The sequence below is a fragment of the Apis cerana genome, linkage group LG16, assembly GCF_029169275.1.
Source record: "Apis cerana isolate GH-2021 linkage group LG16, AcerK_1.0, whole genome shotgun sequence".
Classification (NCBI taxonomy): domain Eukaryota; kingdom Metazoa; phylum Arthropoda; class Insecta; order Hymenoptera; family Apidae; genus Apis; species Apis cerana.
In genome coordinates, this window is record NC_083867.1 from 142,539 (window position 1) to 166,606 (window position 24,068).

The 24,068-nt window shown below is 18.7% G+C and overlaps 1 protein-coding gene across 5 annotated transcripts in view; it reads right to left on the reverse strand.

The window, feature by feature from the left end:
• LOC107995580 (protein maelstrom homolog) overlaps positions 1-24,068 on the reverse strand; it is a 278,703-nt gene that overhangs the window by 36,463 nt on the left and 218,172 nt on the right. The window contains exons 11-12 of one of the 5 annotated variants that reach the window (XR_009832973.1): positions 17,805-17,984; positions 17,615-17,719 (exon numbers count right to left, since the gene is read on the reverse strand). The exons of the other annotated variants lie outside the window; for them this stretch is intronic. The gene's annotated coding sequence lies outside the window, so the exon portion shown is untranslated. Of the gene's footprint in view, positions 1-17,614; positions 17,720-17,804; positions 17,985-24,068 lie in introns of those variants that run through there. 5 annotated transcript variants of the gene reach the window in all.

Below are 24,068 nucleotides of genomic sequence, written 5' to 3' on the forward strand. Positions count from 1 at the left end.
ATAACTAATAATATATAAAAAAAAATTATTTACATTTGTAAAAAACATATAAGAAAAATGATGAAAATTAACATATATAATTAAATTAAATCAAATAGAAACAATTTATTAAAATAATAATACATGATATATTACTACAGAGTACTTCAAAAGTAATATATAATAATTTATAAACAATAATATGTCACTAGCCTAACGAGTCATATAAATGACTCAATTAATCAATCTTTCTATTTATTTTTTCAAAAAAATATATACGTTTTAGTTAAGTGATTTTTCTATGATAAACTAATCAGTATGATCAGTAAAACAAAATATATGAAATATAATTCTACGAGACAATTAAAAAGTTATTATACATATTATATAATTTTCATGGACAAATAAAGAGGGATAATTAGTTTGCAAGTTGACTAAATCTCAATATAAGTGATAAAATGTACTTCATATTGGAAATCAATATTTTTTTCTTTATAATATTCATGGAAACAACTCTTATGTTTTTATTCTATTATCTATAATAGAAGTTTATAAAATGCATATTTATTTAAATAAATAAAATAAAATATTAATAAGATAAGATATTAATAATTGTACATACATTTGATGTCGTTTTTTTTTCAATATGGCAAATGCGATATATTTTTCTTGTGAAATTATTATGGTGTCTTAAGTTTCTTTTGCATCACGCTAAGAATGACTTTAATTGGCTATTTTTATATAAACATGCAGGCTTATTTATTATGGCATCGGTTTCAGTCTTCCCAAATCTCTTTAAAGTTCGTTTCATTAGTGATACAGTTTCTTACGCTTAAAAAATTTTTTGAGTAAATCTTATTATAGTATCTCATTTGATGTGAATAATAAATACAATATTGTCTGCTTAAATTACAGATTCCCATTATTTAGAGAGATGTTCTTGGGTTGTTTAAAAAGTAGTTTCGTTTTTTTATGACAATAAAATATATTTTTTAATAGTATATATATATATATATATATATTTTATTTAATTACATATTGACTATTGTGGTCTAATACATGTCATCTTTTAGGTAGTAACATGATTCCATGCTCGTAAAACTTTTGATCTTTATTTGCAAAAAATTGATTCAAGTGATTTTTGACATTTAAAATATACTATCTGCTTTGCTATCTGAAAAATTCTGTAAAGATCGAAACAAATGGCAATCCGATGATGCCAGATCTGGCGAATATGATGGATACAGTAGCATCTCTTATCCAAGTTGTAACTTCTGGCGAATCATTAAACTCATGTGAGGTCTAGCATAATGAAATACCACATATTTTTTGTTAATTAATTCAAGTCTCTTTTGTTTGATGGAATCCTTTAATTTGTCCAATTAATTGCACTATACTTCCGAATTAATTGTACAATCATCAGATAGAAGCCCAAAAAAAAAAAAAACAATTCCCATCAAAGAGAGAGAGGATCACTTTTTTCTGATGAATATTAGCTTTGAGCTGGTTCATTTCTACTGATTCTTGATCATTTTTGTTTAACATTATCGTAAACAATTTACTTTTCATTTCCAATTATGATCCGCTTTAAAAATGAATCATTTTGTTTATGTTTAGTAAATCACAAATATCAATACGAAGAATATGTGGAACCTAAATATTCAGAATGAAACAAAGCCGTTTCATGTGATCATGAACAATCGAATTCAATAAATTCAATCTCATAACAATTTCTAATAAATATTATTCGTCGGTTTGTTTCAATTAGTATCTTTATTTTGTCTTCATAAGCTTCAATTGGTCTTCCAAAACACATCTTTAATGCCGAAATTATCGGCACGAAATTTTGAAAACCAGTTTTGATACTGATATACTGTTAATACATATATCTTCTCCATAGAGAAGATATCTTCACATAACTTTTTTCTTGTCTGAACACCATACTTATCTTTTCAGTAATAAAAAAATAAAATATGCCGAAAATGCTTTTTTTAGTTGTTACAACCAGAAAAACACAACCGCACAGAATTAAACGAATTTTTCTTATAAATAAACCATGAAATGGTTCAATGGTTTAGAATAAAGTTGGCTGGATAAATATTTATATAGCTAGCGATATTAGTGTAAAAAAATGAAATTACTTTCCAAACAATCCAGAATCATGTGATCAAAATTATATAGAACTATTATAAATATTTAAAGTTCATTGAAATCACATTACAATTTTATTTGTAGTTTTATTACTGAAATGTTACTAGCAGAACTATTTCATATTTAAGTTGGTAGTTAATTGGTTTTCACACATTGGTTTGAATATATTGTAAGTACGCGCAATTACGTTTTATTAAACACGTGTTTATTCAGTCAAATCAATGAGTTTATTTATAGTTTTATTTATATTTTTTTTTTGTTTTCATTGCTGTCAACAAGAATTATATATAATAATATAATTAATAATATATAAATCAAACGATTAAAACAATTAGCGTGAATTATAGAAGCTTAAACAATACTGTAATACTGTATTATTAAATGTATTATTAAATGAGATATGACAAGATTCACTCCAAAAAAATTTTTATACATTACTATGAATACGAAATAAAAAGAATAAAAATTGAAAATATTTGATTTCATAAGAAATAATGAATGATTTCATAAGAAAAATATATCGCATTTGCTACATTAAATAAAAGATTGATATTAAATATTAATGTTTAATTTTTGTCAATAGAAAAGAAAGACATTAGAAGAATGATTAGAAATTGGACTAAAAATATCCAAACATTAATGTATAGACCAACGAATATATTAGTATATAAAAACGAATATATTAATGAAAAAAATCATAGAAAAATGCCGAAAAAATACAATTTTTAAAAACTCGTTCCTTTCTATATGAAAATATAAATTTTTAATTGTGCGTTAATATTAGAGAAATAAGCATTAGGCAACCTATATTAGATTTTTTAAAAGAAAATATCATAGAAATTTGCGGTGTCGAATTTCATTACAAATCATAATTGACTTTGGAGATTTAAAAAAAGATATATGAATATTAATTGACAAATATATTTATATAAACAACTAATATTTTTTTTATTAATTATAATACATTTTATCTTTGTTTTTATTCTTTCTAAAAACATTTCCAAATATTAAGACGAAATTAATTAATTTATATAAATTTATATTATGATATAAAAAATTATATCAATTTAAATTCATTTCATAAAACTAATATAACAAAATTAAATATTTACAATTCGAAATTAGAAATTATATAGCAGAAATTATTTAAATCGTAGAGAGAAAGAATTTATATTGAAACCAGAAAAAATCGACAATATCATTTCGTTTATTTTAAATTTCGTTTATTTATATGGAATAATGTTCAATTTATTCCGTAAACATATATTTTAAGATATTCTTTACATTATTATAAAAATTATGCAATTATAACGTGTAAATGTAGTTGTAAAACTAAATTTGAATTAAAAAGAAATGTTTAATATTTTTTAAACTTCGAGGATTCTATTATAAATTTTGAAATTTATAATATGTCCTATCCTTTTGAATTTATTTTTATACGAATTCATTCTTACAAAAATTCCATATTTATAAATTTTCTAAGATTATTAAAAGTTTTACTATCTTTCTATAAAATTATTCTTTCATTGATAGATAAATATTTTCTAATTTATAAGTAGTCTGAAATTTATGTAAAATAAATTAGCTTTTGAATTTTGAACAATCTCTCTAAATTAAATATTTTTTTCTTAGAATTAGAAAAATGTAGATAAACAAATGTAAAAACACTTTATTGTTCCAATTTGATATATTATGAAAAAAATCGAATTATATTTATCACTGAATTCTTATATTAATAATAACTTTTTTTATATAGTCTATTATAAAAGCAAAAAATCTTTTCATTTTTTTAATTAACAGAAATAATTCGCAAATTGTTATATCGTTACATTTTCTTAATTTCCATCAAATATTGCTTTCTTTATTAATATCATCATTACTATACTCATAATATAATGGTAAAAAATTCTTTACATATTAAAATATATATTTTTGATATATTTGATGAATAATAATAGTAATCGTTTTTTCTAATAGCTGCCAATTATATTATCGCGATATATTAATCAATATTATACTATAATACCGTAATATCGTATAATATCTTACATTAATCAATATAGTAATAATATCGATTATGTCTTATATTTCGAGCACAGTTGTTATCACTATTTTATTTGTATTACTTGCGAATATAATCATCGAATTATTATCAAAAACATTCAAATTAAAAAAAATAACAATAATCGAATTATTTTTCTTTATTTTATATTCTATATTCTTTAATTAAATAGCATTAATTATAAAATATAACACTTCTATTGTTTATGAAGTTTATTAGATTATTAAGATAGTATGTAATGATGGATAATATTTGATGAAATAAATATTTTAAATATTTTAATATTTTTTAATATTTTAAATTTTATTCAATTTATTTCTATTTAAAAAATTATTTTAAATAGAATGTAAAATTTAAATAAATAAAATATTTTATTTTATTTTATTTTTATTAAAATATTGTAATCAACATAAAATAAAATACATTAATTTTGTTTAAAATATCCAGTCATCTTATAAGGATGCTGTTTTTTCAATTTTTGGATTGAAAGTTAAAAAATTTTATTGTTAAAATATTAAAAGAAATTAGTAGAAACAAATTATAAATAATGATAGTAAAAAATATTTTTGCACAAAAAATCATCTAGGCAATACTATAAATTTCAGTATAAAATATATAAAAAGAAATTTATAAACTTAAAAATATATTGAATATAAATCATATTTCCGGTAATAATATTTAAAATAAAGGAAATAAATTAAGATAAATAAAGTATTTAAAAAAAATTCAAATATTTTCAATAAATAAATTTCTTTAAATAAAATAATATTTCCAAATATTATTTTAAAAACTTGTTATATCAAATATTTTTTATAATATTCCATTTTCAAAATAATACATATATTTTAAAATAAATAAAATTGTTTACTATTTATTATTTAAAAATATTTTACCTTCTGATATTATGTCATAATAAAAAATATCATTTGATTATTATTGCTTATAATAAAAAATAATATGATCTTTTGCGCGATATCATCCATAACGGAAACCAAGTATATATATATTAATGTAGTATCTCATCATTCATCATTAAAAAGTAATATTTTTTCCATTTCAGTTTATAAAGATCTGCGTTTTCATAATATTTCATAGATAATCTTTTAGAATATTTAATTTATCTTTCATCGTTTTTATATACAAAGTTTTGTTAAATATAGTTATTTTCTTTTATAACATGAAACATTAATTATTATATTTTATTTTGAAATTTTTGTAATATTTAAAATTTAATTTATTTGTATGACTCCATAATTGTAAATCAGAAAATTATGTAAATTTTGACGTTTTATATAGAAATTTTTCTTTCATAGGGATTTTTATAAAAATATAAGTTTAGTATTTTTTTATATATAGAAAATATATAATATAATTAAATAATATATAATATATAATATATAATAAAAATATATTATATATCTCATAAAATATTATCATTTTGAATTATGTCATTATTATTATTTGCAGCGAGAAATGTTTTGATAAATATTAAATAGTTTTAAGAAATATATATATTGATATTATTATTATTTTTTTTATAAATAGACGCGTTAAAACATATATCAATTTTCATTTTTTAAATAGAACGGTATATTTTTTGATCAATCGATGCAATTTTACATTTGTTATAAAAACATTTAATCTAAATGTTTGACTGTTTTTAAACATTTTTAAGTGTTTAAAAAATTATCGTGAAAAAAATCTTTTCGATATAAGATCGATTTCGACAAATAAAAATGCAATTTTAAATAAAATGCAATAACTAAATGAAATTAAAGTTTTAACTGCGGTTATATTAAATCCATTTTTAAGTTATCGTAAAATTAAAAAACAATCAGAAATTAATCGAACGAATATTATACGCATTCTATTGTCAGTACAAATTCCATGTCATTTATTTAAAGTTCAAAAGTTGATTAATAATGATTTTCATTGTTCATATAGAATTTTGAGAATGGGTTCTCTAAAATTTTTTGATTTTCTTAAAAATGTTAAATTCATAGACGAAATTTAATAATTATGATTATATAAATTTACGGAATATTTTTGATCGCCATAAAATTTTTAGACGAATTGATCATCGATATTAATTTCTCGATCGGTATACTAAGTAATTATATTATATATATTTTATTGATTGTTGAAATCAAAATATATTAATTTTTTTACAAATATTAATTTTTTTCACAAATTTTTCCAATATTTGGAAAATGTATTACATATTTGATTTACGTGGATTGAACAGAATGCTCTATATATTATGCATTAACAAAAAAAATATTATACATCAGAACAACTTTATCCAAATCGGATATGTATAATATGGCAAATCTATTAATTTTCCGGCATCATCTTCTAATTTAATTCGATTTTCTTTTATGTAGTTGCTTAAAAAATAAAGTTTATTATACAAAAATTCTGATTACATTGCTCGATATGAAAGAATAGATATGAAGAATCATAAACATGAATATCATAAAATATTCTCTGACATGTTAGAAATATAAAACGATTATTGTATTATTTTCAAAAATATCGAAATATTAATGGACATTATTATATTAAATTCTTTTCATAAATAATTAATAAATAAATATACTTATTATTAATAATAAATACACTTATTAATTATTATATATTTATATACATTTATACACAATTTATATACTTATTTATATTATTAATAAGCGAATAAAATTTGTTTAATATTTACATCAAAATATTTTCTAAATTAATTATTTTTCGAGATACATAAGTTTCTATTTTTTTTATAGGGAATTAAAAATTGCATTGACTGATGTATAAAAAAAATATATTCTATTTCAAACATGAAAATTGAACTTTTGTATGTCCTTAACGCATTTATCTACAAAAAAATAGTCAATATATGCATTGATAATCAGTAGATGCATCTTTTAAAATCATTCAATGTCCATCAAAATATTTCTCGCTGCAAATAATAATAATGATATAATTTAAGATAATAACATTAAATGAAACATCTTGTATAAATTTCCCATTTCAATTTAGAGCTGATTCTAAGTAATTCTAAATAGTTTATTCTAAAGAATTGATATAAAATAATCATATAGTAATATAGTTTAATTAATATAAAATAATTATATAGTAATATAATTTAATAGTATAGTATATTTGCATCACTATTGTGTGTGTGTATTTGTATGCACGCGTATATATATTTTTATATTATTTAATATAATCAATTATTATTTTTTTTCTTTATAGTACAATTAGTTTTCATTTATGAATTTTAGATTTCTTTTTTTGTATTTTAGATTTTGTTTCTTGTCTTTATATTAAAAAATAATTGTATTAAAATAACAATATTAGCAAATATTGTTTTCTTTTTATTATATTTTATAAGAACAAGTTCATTATTTGAATATTCACAAAATAACAACATATATTATTATTATTAAAATGATGAATAATAGTTTGTCAAAACAAAATATTTAATAACGATAAATATACGATAATAATATAATATTTGATAACAATAAATATAATATTCATAATAATAGAAAATTAAATTGATGTAAGAATTTGATAACTGGAATTACTTTGAATCAAAATTGTATGCTATAATCTCTTTTTATCCTTCCATATAACACGAGAGAAAATTATTGCACATACTTTGCATAATAATATTAATTTATTTTTGTTCTTGAATATATAATAAAATCTCAATTTCAATAAAAAAAGAAATTGTCTAATTCTTATCGAATTCTTCAATTATTGTTTTGTTTTAGCATCGAAGCTCACTTTAAAGTTGATTTTTTAAGTTTTTAAAATATCAATATAATTCATCATCACATATACTCATCTATAAGTTAATTTATTTATAGATTTATAATTAATTCATGAATTAAATTTTTAATCTTTTATTAAAAAATAACTGTATACAATAATATATGTACCATTTCTTTTTAGAATTTTATTTGATTTTATGTTTAATATGTAAATTATTTTTCATTATTTTATATAACTTTTTTTCAGAATAATAATAACTTATTTTTTTTAATAAAATTAAAAAATTTTGTATATTTTATTATTATATATTACTATATTATAATATTATATTGTATTAATTAATTCCAATTTTTTATGAACTAAAAAAATTAATTTCTCAATTTATTTAATTGATTTTCAATTAATGGAAAATAACTTTTTGTTAAAAAAATCTTAATAATTCTGTTAATAAAATTTTTCTTTTTGTTAATAAAATATAGCTTTAGCATTATTTTTCAATATGTTTTAAAATACAAACAAAAACAAAAAATATCTCTAATTTATTTTATCTATTTCTATGAAATATTTCTAACATTATTGTAGCTATAATTAAATTTTTTCAACAATAATAAATCGTTAAATTATTCATTAATATTATTATTAGTATTATTAAATAATGGCAAACTTGAACTTTTAGAGATAAATATGTAATAGATTTCAATTATTATCTAATTATTATCTAATATAAAAAAAGATAGAGTAGATAATTAATTGATATATTTATAAAAGTATGTAGCCAGTAGTATCAATACTGTTAATATATTGTTTTCATATGTTGTTGTCATACATAACATAAAATATTTCACAAAAATATTAAAAAATATCTAATTTTTTTGTTTTCGTTGTTGGATACCATTTCTTATTTTAAAATAAAGCAAATTTACAATTTTTAATGATATTGAGAAGTTTTTTGTATTTGAACGAAACAAATGAATATCGATAATAATTTGGATAACATAATGGCAAGAATAACTCTCGATTTTTGCAAATATTAAAATAACTAAAACATTATGGATCGTTATAATCTTTAATCTTTTCAATTTCTTCCATTTTATTGCAGTAATATATGTTAGCTTCTTGAAATTAAAATTTTATTGTATAATAAAAATATAATGATAATATGATTCTTTTACATAATTTTGATACAAATCATTAGACTTTTCAATATAAAGTTTATATATTTCATGCTTATTTAAATCCAAAAATAAATATTTTTTGTTCAAATTATATTATTTAATGTAAGAACAATTGAATTTTGGAAAATTATCAATATTTTCATTTGTTTTTTAAAAAAATTAATGCAATTACAGAAGTTTTATTGTTCAATTTATCTGTTTATTGTAGCAATGTTGATTGTTTTTTCTTCATCAGAGTATTATTATTGACATTAATCATTTGACATTAATATAGTATAAGAATTAACAATAAAAATAAATAATTCGCAAACACAATGATTTTTTAAACTAATATTTGAAAAAACACAAATCAATCTAAGAATTAGATTTTATGAAGAATTTATGAGAATACGGAAAATCAAAAAATTTTTTTGTTTAGATATGTTAAATTCAATATAAGAATTTAAATATGATTATCTAAAATTATGCGATTCCTAATTATATATAAAATATATTTATATATTTTATTCAAAAATATTTTTTTGGCTTCTATATTGATAAGAATGCTTATAGATAAATACAAAGCTTAGCTTTTTTTTCTTTTTCAGGACAATTAATATTACAGTTTTCAGATTTTCGTAATTTTTTATGTTTATTTTTTTGCGACTATTTAGTACCAATTTCTTGAAATAATTTATGGCTTCATTATTATTAATTTTAAATGATTTTTTAAGTATATCATTTAATTCGCTTTACTTTACTATTATTATAAATATATTATTATAAAATACTTTTATTATTACTACTATTATTATAAAATACTTTATTATTATAAAAATAAAAAAGCATAACATTTTATTTTCAAAAATAAAATCCTTATAATTTCTCGTTTTCAAAAAACTATTTGTATTAAAAAATCGTTGATATCACATTATATGAAGGAAATTTTGAAATCAAAAAAATTATTTAACTTATTTTTTTATTTCAATTTTAAAAGGCGAATGATGGATTGTTTGTTCTATTCGTTTTATATTCACTCTATACTTTAACAATTTATTTTATATAAATTATTATGTAATCTTGAAATTGATTTTAAGTATAGTTTAATACTCATTACAAGAAATAAAAGTATCACATAAATTGCAAATATACAATTTCTTTAAAAAAATTTACAATTAATGTATAATAAATTTATATTAAAATTTTATAATTTTCTCAATTCACTTTATTTATAAAATGCTTTTTTATAGAATACTTAGAATTTTTTTATAAAATATATATTATGTAAATATATTTTTATATTTAATTATATTCAAATATAATTTTTTGAATAGTTGATACATGAATACTTAATTATAAACTAATTTTAAAAATATCAGTAATTTTAAAAATTTTAAAGTTTGTATCAAATATTACGTGTTATTTACAAAAGGAAATTTTATCTGAATTTATGAAATATATTAAAAATCGCTATGTTGAAAAGTGATACAATTTTTAATAATTGGAGAGCAGTTTCAGCATCATATTAAATTAAAATATCAGAAAATATTTTATCAGAGAAATCAATTTCATAATTGAAGTATAAATAGAATAATTTTTATATCTTATATATTATCATATATTAAATATTGCTATATAATATATAATATTATGATTATATATTATTATGATATATAAATGCAATGTTATTTATTGAATTTGAAAGCTTTCGATTAATATAAATATTAACAAATTTAAACACTTTAATCAAACAATTATATAATAATAATATATATAATAATTATATAATAATTATTTATTATATAATTAATGTTAAATAAATTGTTGAATGTTAAATAAATGAAACTCACAATATTTTAGATATAACTTGATCTTCAAATTTTGCCAACTATTAAAAATTTCTTAAAAAATTAATTACATGCAATTTGAAGATTAGTTTTGAAAATAATTTTTAATATATTTCATGAACTTGAAAAGTTTTCTTTTCTATCAATATATTTAATGTAGATTTAAAATTCTGTAAAAAATTATTTTATAAATAAATATTAAATAAAAAAAATCATTTTTAAAATGTGTATTTTATAAAAATTTTATAAAAATATTTTTTTTATAAAAATTTTTTTATAGAATGTTTATTTATAGAATAATATTTATAGAATAATATATATAAACAAATATTTTATAAAATAAATTTAAATGAATTTTACAACTTAATTATAAAACTTTAACATTTTTTTTAAAAGTATGATACATTTGAATTTTTTCAAAATTTTTATTCATTTATATATATATGATTTATATATATTATATATATAATATATATTATTCATTCATTCATTCATATATATAATATATATTATTCATATATATATTATGTAGTATAATATAAAAATTGATTATAAAAGTCATCATATTGATAATAAAATTATTTTTTTAACAAATCTTTTCCGATAAAAACATTTTCCAATGATAAATAATTTTTAATATCTTATTAAACATTCATTTCATAATTTTTATTGCGCTACACAATAAATGTAGATCAGATAGCAAAATTAATATTTTTCCTTTAATATTATTTTTCTACTATTTTATAATTATAGATTTATATTTTTGACATACATTCTTATACTATTTTTAAATAGTGCACAAACATATAAATATATGTTTATATATAAATATATGTTTATAGATTATTATATAATTTATAATTAAATCGTAATTTAATAATAATAAAAATTTTTTGTGAATTTTTTTTTATATTATTTCATATAAGAAATTAAATAAAATAAAGAAAATTATTGCAGCCCTAAATTGATGACATAAAACTTGTACTATGTCATTTATTTGATAATTTTTTTGATAAAAAAAATAAGAAATAATAGAACTCGTTATACATCTCGTTATACATCTACTAAATTTTTACAATAAAACTTATCTATCCTACTAATAATAATAATTACAGATACCAACTTTTTAGCGGATCTTATAAACATCTTATAAAATTTATATTATAAAATAGATTTTTATTTAAAACCTCACAAATATAATCACATGTATCAATCCCATTTTTTTGGAATTGTGAGCAATATTATTATGATTTATAAAAAGTCAGATATTAATACATACAGCTTATAGGAGCAGACTTTATATGTTGCGAATTGCAAAAATTTATACTCACGTCTGTGGCATCATGAGTCTAAAACAGAGAAACACATTTTTGCTATCGCTTGCAAATATATTCCCAAAAGCTAGAACAAGCTAGAACAAAAGAATTTGAATTGAATATCAAAAGTAGTGAGAAATATGATCTTTTCATTGTTCAATAAATAAAGAAATCGAAAAAATTTTTAAAATGAAAAAATCCGCCAACTAAATATCGTAATTTTAATCATAGCATTGAATGTATTATAAATTATATTTTAATTAATGAATTTATTCAGCAGCATGAAATTAATATAATAAATTAATATAAATATAATATAAAATTAATATAAATATAATAAAACTAATATCAAATTAGTATCAAATATAATATATTATATTAAATAAATATAATATATATTATATTATATAATATAATAATATATCATCTTATTTTGAATGTAAATATTTTATATACTTTTCGACATAAAATCAGACTATTCATATATCTATTATCCGATTGATACGTTTCTATCAAAAAAATGATAGCCATTTGAAAAAAAATTAACAAAGAAAAATTTACAATTGGCTTAACTTAATTACAAAAAATGCTAGATATGTCTCCCTTTCTTTTTCTTTCTCTCATGTACACTTATTAAAATTTTCTATAATATTGTATTATTAGATTAATAATATGATATATGAAATATGTAATAAGCATAGTAAAGCATAAGAGTTGTTTTTGCATCTTAACTTTAATTCATTGTTATTTTTAATATGTTAGAGCTTAGCTAACTGGTGGTAACTTATCCATTAATAATAATTCAACAATGCATTGATAAAGATTATCATTATATACTCATAACTATGAAAGAAATATGAAAGAAATAGCTATTTTTTTATACTCATAACTATGAAAGAAATATGAAAGAAATAGCTATTTTTTTATATATCTATTATTATTATCAAAATAATATAGTAGTCATCAAATGCTCTATCGACAATATTGCTTTGATAATGACAACAATTATAATTTTATATCATCTTCTATGACATCATAACCATTACTGATGAGATTGTATGTAAATACATGTTGTTATTTGATATTTAAATAATTGATTAAATAAAATGAAAGAATGGGAAATAAATTAAAAAAAGAAAAAATAAATCATTTTCTTGTAAAAAATGATTTATTCTTTTCTTTTTTCTTTTTTTAATTTATTTTTATTCATATTCATATTTATTCATCTAAAAAAAGAAGCAATTTTTTAAAATAATGTTCCTCTAAAATATATTTCTGTATTATTTAATTTAAAATCCGAATTAAAATAAATATAATAGATTTTAAAATAAATGTAACTAAGTTATAGATTTATCGAACAAGATATATGTGAAGAGTAAAATTTTTTTATGGAATAAAGTACAAATTCGATTGTATATTGTTTTGAAGTAGAAAATTGTAAAAAATTAAATTGCAAAATATTGAACTTGTGTTGTCTAATTAATAAAAAACTGTAATATATTTAATTATAATATATAATTCTAAATAATGAAAATCAAGATGAAACTAATAACTAATAATTCAAGATAAACTAAGATGAACACACTTTATAAACTATGAGATTCGACCGATGAACATTATAATTAAAGAAGAAAATTGAAGATATCTAATGAGACGATATTAATTTTATTAAAAAAGTAACATTAAGACAATTTTTAAATTTGAAATCTGAAAAAACTCTTAAATGTATCAAATAAGTAGACATAAACTATGAATAATGAAATGAATATTTTGCGGCACCAGAATGAATCATTGATTGAACCTTCAAAAATAGAAATGTTACTGATACAAAATATATCAATATTTAAAATTAAACTAATATAAAGCTAGATCGGTAGTACATTTTAAAAAATATGAAATAGATTATTATCAAATTTTCAATTATTCAATTTTATTAAAACAATTCTTGCAGTTACAATATCTAAGAAAATGATACTGCACCATGATAATATAAATAATATAAAATATGATATAAAAACAATATTCCATTGTTATTAAACTTAACTAAATAGTTTATATAAAAAAATTTATATTTTAGAAATAATGTTTGCAAATTAAATCATAGCGTAAAATATTGGACAAAATACTTTAAAATGCTTTTATTTTAACTTAACTTTTGAAAAATTTAACTTAAAAAAACTGTTGCAAGTTTAGATATTTACGAATTCAAACAAAAATTTGCAAGTTATTCTAATCATATGTATTATTGATAATTGAAAGTAAAAAGAAGAAATTTTAGAATTAAAAAAATCAAAATTTTGATTATCATGATCAGTAAATCTAATTATTTTCTGGATTTACAAAGAGAACAATATAGGAATGATTCAATTTTTTTACATCAAGAATTTTATAATCGAATTTTATAACTATTAAATCCATTTAATAGATAACAAATTGCATTAGCATTTCTAATAATAACAAGCAATGGATTATCAAGAAAAGGAAGAAAAAGTTATCAAAGCTATCATATCATAAGTAACAATTTATATTTATTTATTAAAACAAAATCTGATATTTATTTACAATAAATCATGCAGAACAATATATGCAAAAAATCTTCTGGAAATTTATTGAATGCTATATAACGAATTCTCAAATATTTAGGGATATAAAAGAAAAAAACATAATAAAGACATAATATCTTGTTACTTTTCAAATTGTAAAGTAACTTAAACTAATAATAAATAAAAAATTTTATAATCTTTTGAATTTTGATCTTAGCAATTTAATTGATGATTAAAATGATATTAGATTTATAAAGAATTTCATCAAAAGATTAAATATATTGATATTATTTTATATACGTGTATAAAGAAAAAATATGATGCTGAGATTTTTGTTCTGCATGTCGTCTCAGAGAAACAAAAGACAAATTTACTAACAAAACTATTATCAAAGATAGCAATTATTCAACATTAAAGAAAAATGTTCTAAATATATAGAGTTGTTTTATTTTATTCATTTGATCAAAATGGAAATATTAAATATTAAAACATTCAAATAAATCGGATCAAATAAAATAAAAAAATAAAAGGAAAATATTAAAAAAAAAAAGAAGGGATTAAATATTAATGATAATTTTAACTCTGATGAACAATTACTAAGAAACACTTTTCTCAATGAAATATAAAGAAATATATATATAAATAATTATTATAAATATTATATATATATATTATATATATAATATATTTATATATATATATATATAATTAAAATTTACTTTTATAGCAACAAATAATTATCTTTTTTTTATTTAATGATCAATTATAATGAAAAATTTTTAAGCATCCTTATTTAATGAAATTTACTTTAGTTTATTTATTTTTTATTATAGTTATCTTTTAATGAAACAGAAAAGATGAGTTTATTATATTATCATAATTATAATATTATCATAATTATATATCATATTTAATATATTAATTTATAGTGTTTTTGACTGATTAATAAAAACAGGTAAAATAATTTGATAGAAAATATGAAATACGTAAATAATAGTATAACTAAAAAGATTTTAATTTTTTTATTATGTTATATTATAATTATAATGTATCAAAATCATTAATTATGAACTTATTATGATTATACGAGTCAAAATTTGCATATTATGAGAACACAATTACATATATAATGCTAAACTTTGCTTTACTGTAAAATAAAATAAATTGTTTGCCTAATTCTAATATATTTTTGCTATATTTGATATTATTTATTATGCTTTGATAAAATTTTATATTAATAAAATTTTTTCATTATTGCCTTAATACAATTTATTTCAATTAATTCATAAACTCTCAAAAGCAATTTCATATTATTCTCAGAAGTAATATTGTATTATTATTATATGTATTGTATTATTATTATATGTATTATTATATTATATTATATTATTATATAGTATTATTATATGTATTGTTATTGTATTATATGTATATTATTATCCGAATTCATGTTCGAATTTTATATTCATTTAGAAAAATTAAAAAATTCGAAATTCTATAATAGACTTATAATATTTTTGTAATATATATTGCATATAGAATTTTTTAAATTCTTTCTCTTGATTTTTTTATCCATAGTTCTATCTTATATATTTTCTCTTCTATTCATTATTAAGGTTTGTTGAATTAACATGACAACAATAATAAATAATAATTTTCAATTGTTTACATATTATTAAAACATCACAAATATTGTATCGAAATAATCATAATATTGTACAAAGAAATGCTTAATACAAATCAGATATTCTATTTAATTTCTTTTTGTTTTTGAATAAAACGAGAGAAAACGTAAAATATAAGGTACTTTAAATAAGACCAAATCATAAAATTACTACTCGAATAATAATATTATTTTAAAGATTATTATTCTATTATAATATATAATCTTATTCTTACTTTAAATGTTTTTCCAAACTGTATAAAGATTCACGATTTTCATAGGCTTCTCATTTGTTTTCCGATCTATCTCTTTACAACTAATTTCAAACAAAGTGAACAATGCAATAAAGTAAAAAATATATTTATTTCAAGCAAAATTGCTATTACTCATTTCGGAACAATATTATTTCATAATAAGTTAAAGTAAATATATATTTATGTTATTACGCAAACAAGCGATTCATGAGCAAAATATTCAAATTGCCAATGAAAAAATGCGCTATCATAATGTATCATATAATTGTACAAAATACCTAAATGAATGCATATTAAAATATATATATAAGTTAATGCAAATATTCCGATCAATTACTGATCAATTGTTTAAATATGATTTTTATACAATTGAAACAAGTTTTTGTGTTATTTATGATTTGCAATAATATAAAAAAAATAAAAAAACACGTATACTAAATTTAGTGATTTTAATATTTTTTAAATATTTTTAACAAAATTAAATCATAATAAATATATTATATCATAATAGATATAAATTTAATTATTATATTATATTATAAATGTAAATCTTACCTTTTCTTTAATGGAATTATCCAAATAGCAAATTTCTAATTCTCGAAGCAAATGTGCTGTTATTTTTACCTATAAAATAGGATAATTACACATATCTATATATTATGTAGTTTTTTATTATATTTATATATTTTAGTTATATAACTTTATGTTAGAAAATAATTTTCTTACCTTCTGATAGAAATTATTACAATGATTATTTAAGAAAATAATTTTTGAAGAAGATATGAAAATCCACAATAAAGCTAATAAATTATTTTTATTTGTCAACGAATTTGTCGATTTTAATATTATAAAAGAAAAATATATGTTATAAAATGAGTATATTATTAATATAAAATTCACCATTAAGTTTAATAAAATTTGACAAGTATAAGCCTGGTTAAGTTCACGTGAAATTTTAAGAATCTCAAAATGGATATGCCTTCGATAAATAAATAGGAAAAAATTAATTAATGATGATAATAATAAACATTTTATATATATTGTTATGAAATTATTAATTATACCTCGTTATTTGGAGAAAATGCTCGATAAAATATTTTCTGTTATAATAATCCATTATAAGTATAAATTTACGTGCAATATATGATTGCATTTTGTATCTTATTTTAATATCATTTATATTCGATAACTCGTTCACTTCTTTTATAATCACGTTCATCTTATGCAACTTATCTATTAAAATACTTAAAAAAAATTTAAAAATAAAAAATTAAAAATATAAAAGATAAAAGAATTTACGCAAATGAATATTTAAGTTTAAAAATATAAAAATATTTATAAATTATATGTTTAATTTTTTGTAAGAATTATAAAATTTTTTTCGATTTAATAATAACAAGAAATTGAAAATTATCATATCTATTTTTATCATTTCGTTTATTGTTAGTTAATATCATCGTTAATATTGTTAGTTAACATTCAGTTTATAAATATTTTTATTTTTATTTATTTTTATAATTTACCTTACGAATGTAATAAAAGTAAGAATCCCCAAATAAATAATTGTAATTGATATATGCATTAGGAGATATGTATTTTCATATGTGAACCAATATATATTTAATCCAAAAAGACTTAACATCACTATACTCCATATGATTAATAATTGTGTGATAAAGAAAAAAATTTTCTTATAATTTTTTTCAACGCCAAACGATTCTAAAATATTATCTATTTCTTCACATCTTGCAATAATTTTCTTTATACGCTATAAAAAAATTTAAGAATTGTAAAAATTTTTTTTTAAAAGATAAATAAAAATAAAGAAAATTGTATAATTTATATATATATTATATATATCGTATATACATATATATACGAAAGAATAATGTAGAAATTATTTTTAATGTAGTATTTATTTTTATTTATTTATTTGTTATTGATTTTAACTTTATATTTTATATTATAGTAATTTTATATTTTTTTAATGTTATAGAATATTATGATGCAAATATTTTATTTTAAATATATATTATTAAGTTCTATAAGTATAAAAATGTTTTTATTTTTGCATGATTAAAAGTATGAAATGCTATTATATAGAAATTATCATTTTTTTTATTCATATAGTATATAATATCTGAGTAAATGTTTCGACAATGTATTTTTTTAAAGTAATTTTATAACATAAAATAAAGAAGAAGTCACTATGATATAATAAAATTATTTTAGAAATCAACAAATATAAATTTCAGCGATCCAATGATTCCGATATTGCATGAATACAAAAGACTTTTAATATCATGTTGAATATTTACTACAATTATATGATTAAATATTTGCTCTTATCAAATAATTATCAAATAATCTTCTTTAGGGATCTTAGGGATTATTGACAATTTTGCATTTATATATAATATAAATTATAAAAAAGGATTATTCATTATCATATTATACTATTATAAACATAACTATTATAAACAAAGTTTCTTCAAAACTTTAAAAATAACATGTATCATGTAATCAAAATTGTTGCTTTATTCTGCGAACAACTTAAAACAATTTAATAGTTTTTATTAACTATTTGATGTTTATATTATTATTTACGAATGCTTAATAAATTATATGATATTGCATAAATATACAATATAACAAATATGAGCTTATCTCGTTCGAAAATACATAATATGATTTTATTTATATTATTGAATCATTGTCCACAAAGATTAAAATTAAATAATTTTATAACGAATATGGAAACATCATCTGACACTACAGTAACAACTAATAAATATGAATAAATATGAACAAAAAAGCAATTATTATAGCTGAGAATATAATTGAAGTCATAACTGATTGTCTGTTATCTATCTGTAGAGCAAAAACAAATCATCCAATTTATATTTTCAATTCTTACTTTATTTTGAAAGTAAATCGTTCAATTCTTAATGCTTAACTATGTAAATTATGTATGGCAGTTAAGAATCGCAATAAAATTAGAACCCTAATAAGATCATTAGTTATTTCGTCCCAAAAAATAATTTTTTTATATATCTAACGAATTGAATTGAAAAAAATTTGTCTAAAGAAAATGACTTTCAAATTAAAATCTGCGATTGAAGAATTAAGATTTAATCATGATATGAATGTCAGAAGACAAATTTATGTAAACTCTAAAGGTGCACCAAAAATTCTTTTAATTACATAATAAATAATGTGCATATTTACATCTGTAGGAAACATGAAACGCTGTATTAATAAGCAAAAAAAAGATGCAATAATATATTATAAAAAATGATTTTCCAAATACAGCCACTATAAATCCAAATACAGGAAAAAATTCGGAAACTAACAAAATAATAAATTTAAATTATAAGTAAAAATCTTTGCTGAATTAAACATGCAACTTTCCAGCCATTTCAAAACCATAGGAGTTACATAACAAATTATTTTTAGATAATAAATAATATGTTACAATTCATTTCTTTAAATTTTTTTGGATAACAATATTCATATCATATTATAACAATATATACAAGCATTCCAACAAACATATATATATTAATTAATATATTAGACACAATAAAAGCAGATACTGAAAAATAATATAACTAGAATATCATGACAATATAAAATAGGATATATAAAATCATAATAAATTCAATAAAAGATAAATAATCCATTAATAGATAAATTCATAATAGATAAATAATCCATTTACAAAATATCCACTAAATTGAATATAATTAACAAATTTTTAAAAAAAAATACTATCGTTCCAAAAAACTCTATAAATATAGCATAAAATTATAAATAATTGGACATTGTTAATTATATGTTAATCATAATCCGTATCTCTAAACGAAAGAAATATAAAAAATAGAATCAGTAAAATAATTAAAAAATTAAATATCAATGTACCATTTTAGTTCACAATAGCAGATAACATATCTCAAAATCATTCCAAATACATTGGATTAAAATGAACGATAACGAAGGAAATAATTATTGTTTCAATTTTATAGTGATTAAATTTAAATAATTTTTTTTCTTGATGACAAGTATCATTAGACATATATTAATTAAAAAGTATTATTAAATGTAGTATATCTCCAAGAAACAAATCTAAAATTTTAATAGATGAAATTTAAAATTTATAGAAATTTAAAACTTAAAAAAGCTACGGTATTAATAGATATTAACGATATTAATTCCTAATACTTAAATGAAGAAGTAATATTAATTAATTTATAAAATAAACATTAATAGTTATACAATTAATATTATATAAAGATCTTAATTTCATCCAATATGCAAAATTAACTTACATATCATCTTATAAAAATATACTAGAAATATACTAGAAAAAAATCTTAAAGAAAACAATATTAAATTATAAAAAATATTTTTCAACAATTGATGCCAACTTATTTCAGTGTAGCAAATAAAATAAATATAATAGATATTATGTACAATTTTAACATAGCATACAAGTGTAAGTGTCATATTAAAATATTAATTAATTATAACAAATTATAACGATATTTAAATATTTGAATTTATATAATATATATTTATATAAAATATACTATATACTATTTATATATATTCTAAATAAATATAACAATGATTATTCTCTAATATTAATAATAAATAAATATTAATTATTGTATTAATTGTCTCAAACTCAAATAATAATGTATCAATTGAATATTAGAAAATGCAAGCTTAAGAATTGATTTATATATTCACATTCAAAAAAAAGAAACATAAAAACTTATAAAATATTTCCTCCAAATGTATAAGAATTAAATTTAAAAACATTCAGAATCTTGATTATCGAAAACAATATTTCAAGGCTTGTACTAAGTATCATCTTATTTTTGTTATTATATTTTTGTTATCAATAAATGGAATTGACATAATTATCGATAATTAGTAATTCAATCAAAATCTGTTTTTTTGATGATCTTATATGTATATATATTTCTTATAGGATATTCTAAATAAATTGCATAATTGGAAAATGAAAAATTTGGAAAATCAAATTAAGCTTCAAATTTTTAGAAACGAAAACTGAATACATAAGTTTTTTCAAAAAATAAAAACTACTAAAAATAAAATTTTATTTTAAAAACTCAAACTTGAAAAAATGAAATGTATCAAAATCTTAAGCATGATATGAAGACTTACAGCAAACACAGCAATTACAAGCCATTAAAAACAACATACAATATAATATAATATATTTTTATAAATATACTAAAAGTAAAAGACATAAAAACATAAACACATTAATAAATCCATCATTAAAGTTAAAAGAGCTCAATAATTTATTATCAGTTGGCAAAACTATTTTCAAGAAATTAATTTCAATATAACGCAACGTATTATAATTATATAACGAAGTCGTTTAAGACTAGTTTCAGCTTTATATTTTCCTCATCCATATTTCCTCAGCATCAATTATGTAAAATAAAATAAAAAAATACCAATTATTCCGAAAAAACATATATACTTAATCTTTGATACATAAAAAATATACTGCACTAACACAGAAAGACTTTATATTAATTTATAATTCAAAATAAGTATGCAAAATTGAATTTAGAATTATAAAATATTATCCCAAAGAAATCTCAAGTCCCGTCCCGGAAAATTTACTCTATTGAAATAAATAAATCTAATATTATACCTAAAAGCTAATCCAGAAATTTTGACAACTAATTGTTAATCATTGTTAAAGATTAAGGCTCTATTCACATTTTCACAAATAACTCAAAATCTATTTTTGTAATAAGATATGCAGTCATTATTCCATATTACATTGTTGAAATTAAAACCATCGTCAATTTTTCCAATCGAATTAATAATCGTTAATAAAATTTCTCAAAAATTAATAAGCAGTTTATAATACCAACAAATAAATAAATAACTATAATAAGTTTACAAGATGAACATAAAGGGGGTTTTAATGTATCAATTTCAACAAAAACTTCGAGAACTACAAAACTGCGAGAACTGTTCAAATTCTTAAACTTTCAAGAATCTTTGAACTTAAAATTTTTTTCGAACTTTTAACTTTTAGTAAACTATCATTAATATATGGACTTATTTTTGATCGTCTTAAACGAACTTGTTAACAGCGAACTGTAATAATTATTTTTATTACTATATACTACAGCTCCAAAAACGGATTGGAGCTAATACTTCTTATCTTGAAGCTATTCTATCTTCTATTCAAGAGATGAATATATAGAATTAAATGCGGTCTTATTCAAATGCGGTTGATTTTTTCTGAATCGTTTTGTACCATGTGATCTGTGAATGTTTTTTGCTTATATTTAATATAAGATAGACAGTGTATAGTAAATAATAGTGTATAATTTTTATTCAGTTTCCCATTATAATATTAACCTTTTTTCGTTTGTCATATCGATATAGTTACATATAATGGAATTTGTAGTTTTTCTCGCAGCTTCGTTTGATTTTACAATTCTCTTTTATTCTCATGAATCCATGTGATTTTCATATTATTTTTTTTTTTAATTATTTTTTCATATTATGTTTATGATTTGTTGAATATTATATGATGAATAATTGCTTATCGCTGCTATTGCATTCTTTGAGTCAATGAATATTGTGGATTAGACCCCTAATTGAACAATATCCTCAATTTGAAGAAAATTTCTTAGAATAAGTTTGAGAGACTACGCCATTCACAAATCCGTTATTTTTCCAGGAAGTTATTCTACACGTGTTTGCAGTAATTCTTAAATTAGGTAGGATGATCCTGATGAAATTAGCATGGCTGGAAGTGTCGTCTCAGGCCCCAGGACTGTATTGACACTCCAGCCACGTCAAATGTATAAAGCGAAAGGTTACAAATTTTTCTCTTAAAAATGGCAGTCTTCTTGCAGCATCACCTTGTGCCATTTATTCATGACTAGACACCATCTTGTTTAATGTCTGAACAAGAAGAATGTAATATGTCAATATTTATTTATGTTAAACTATTTTTTTGCATTACCTAAAATACGAAGTTTCTTGATTGAAATACACATTGAAACTTTTCATCGAAGAATTAAGAAAATATGAAATCTTTTTGTTAAAGTTTCTAAAGAACCAACTATTCAGAATATTATAAATTAACTCCCAATAAATTTTCTAATAATTGTATCTTTATCATCTTAATGCGATTTTAAATTTTAAAAGAAAGGAAAAACTTATTAAAAAAAAAAAATTCTAATTAAAATTTAAAATTTTTTATAAATTATATAAATTAAATTTCTCTATATCAATTTTTTATTAATCGGAATTTTTTATGA